This window comes from Prunus dulcis, chromosome 8 (assembly GCF_902201215.1).
Source record: "Prunus dulcis chromosome 8, ALMONDv2, whole genome shotgun sequence".
Taxonomy (NCBI): domain Eukaryota; kingdom Viridiplantae; phylum Streptophyta; class Magnoliopsida; order Rosales; family Rosaceae; genus Prunus; species Prunus dulcis.
In genome coordinates this window covers 6,821,880-6,824,379 of record NC_047657.1, presented here as the reverse complement: position 1 = coordinate 6,824,379, position 2,500 = coordinate 6,821,880, and positions in this window count along the sequence as shown.

Below are 2,500 nucleotides of genomic sequence, written 5' to 3'. Positions count from 1 at the left end.
AGAGTGAGACAATGATAATACCTGAGGTGTCACTTGTTTTGATATAGAGAGTAGCTTCACTTAAGCTTTTCTTGAAACCTGCAGTGTTGAAATAGGCATCTATTTCATCATACCAGGCCCTTGGGGCTTGTTTCAGTCCATATAGAGCCTTGTTCAACCTGTACACCTTGGTTTCCTTGCTCTCTTGAACATATCCTTGAGGTTGTTCAACATAAACTTCCTCCTTTAGAATGCCATTGAGAAAGGCAGACTTCACATCTAGTTGAAATAGGTTCCATTCCTTTTGTGCTGCAAGGGCTATCAAAGTTCTGATGGTGTCAAGTCTTGCCACAGGGGCAAATGTCTCATTATAGTCGATTCCAGGCTTCTTTGAATAGCCTTTAGCCACAAGCCTAGCTTTATTCTTCTGCACAGTACCATCTAGGTTCAGTTTGACCTTGTAGACCCACTTAACACCAATTATTGGTTTGTCAAATGGCATGTCAACTAATTTCCATGTATTGTTCTTCTCAATCATCTCGAATTCAGCCTCCATTGCACTTCTCCATGATTCATCCAAATCTGCTTCTTCAAAGCTGTCAAGTTCTACAATGCACATGTTGCATTGTGTCATGATGTCATTAATACTCCTCCACTTGTGAGGTGTGTGATCAAACCTTTGAGTCTCATCAAGCATTTCTTCCCCTTGAGGTGCAATTTCTTCTTCCATCTGCATTTGAGTATCCAAAAACTGAGATTGTTCATCTAATATCCTCTGTTCAGTTTCTGCAGTACCTTGATTTCCATCTGGCATAGGCATTCTCACATCTGCATTGCTAGGATTCTCCCATTTCCATGAGTCTTCTTCATCAAAATAGACATCCCTAGACAAGATAATCTTTCTAGTCTTAGGATCATACAGTCTATAGCCTTTTTCACACAATCCATAGCCCACAAAAATGCATTTGTGACTATTTTCTTCCAACTTGTGTCTCAAAACAGAAGGAATAAGCACATGACATAGGCATCCAAACACTTTCAAGTGTGCAATACCTGGCTTTCTTCCTGTGTAGGCCTCAAATGGTGTCATTTTCTTAAGAGACTTAGAAGGACACCTGTTGAGAAGGTAGACTGTTGTATGAACAGCTTCTGCCCAAAACTCATATGGAAGACTCTTTTCATGTAGCATAGACTTTGCCATCTCAATCACAGTCCTGTTCTTCCTCTCAACAACTCCATTTTGCTGAGGGGAATATGCTACTGTCAGCTGTCTTTGTATTCCAGCCTCACTGCAGCATGCAAGAAATTCATTTGACATGAATTCTCCACCTCTGTCACTTCTAAGTGATTTCACTTTGTGTCCACTCTGCAATTCTGTCATTGCTTTGAACTTCTTGAAACATTCAAAAGCATTGGATTTATTTCTGAGAAAATAAACCCAAGCCATTCTTGTATAGTCATCAATGAATAACAGGAAATATCTGTTTTCTGACATTGATGCAATCTGCATTGGACCACAGATGTCAGTGTGAACTAATTCAAGTGGAAACTGAGCTCTCCAAGTAGATTCTGCAGGAAATGAGTCTCTATGTTGCTTTCCCAGCTTGCAGCCTTCACAAACTGCAAAATCCTTCTCCAGACTAGGCAGTCCATGAACCATGTCTTGATTTGCCAGCATCCTGATGCTTTGATCATTAAGATGGCCCAGCCTTTTATGCCAAGTCTGCAAACTGTGAGTCACACTTGCTCTCAGCACCAACTGAGTAGCAGGTACCATTGTGAGAGAGAAACACCTATTGCTAGTCATTGAACCTTAGCTATAGGATTTTGCAATGACCAATCATCAAAAATTGTCACCATTCCCTTTCCAAATACTAAACAATACCCATGTTCCATCATCTGACCAACACTGAGCAAGTTCTCTTCTAAACCAGGCACCAACATCACTTCTTGAATGTGTTTTCTGCCTGTCTTGGTTTCTATCACAAGTGTACCTTTTCCTGCAACTTGAACTGTCTCTCCAGTCCCCATTTTCACCTTGGAAGTTACATCCCTTCGAATATCTATCAGTAGCCTTTCATCTCCAGTCATGTGGTTGCTACAACCACTGTCCACATACCAAGAATTGTTCAATTTCACATCTGTCACAGCATTGCATGCATAAAACAATGTTCCAGTTTCTTCAACCTGATTGGCATAGTTCACCTTCTGCACAGATTGATTTTCATGGCAATTTCTAACCATGTGACCAAACTTTCCACATCCTCTGCATTTTGGTTTTCCTTCAAACTAGCACTTGCCATAGTGCAGTTTTTCACAGTGCTTGCAAGGTGTTTTAGTTCCATCATTTGATGCATTTGGTTTGGGATTAGAATTGGACTTGTTATTCCAATTCTTCCCATTTTCCTTCCAGTTCTTCTGAGACTTGTTACCTCCAGAAGAACTTCCATTCTTAGAGCTTTTACTCTCTATGTTCAGGCTAGTGAAAGCCTTTTCTGTGGAATTTTCAGTGTGCCTATCC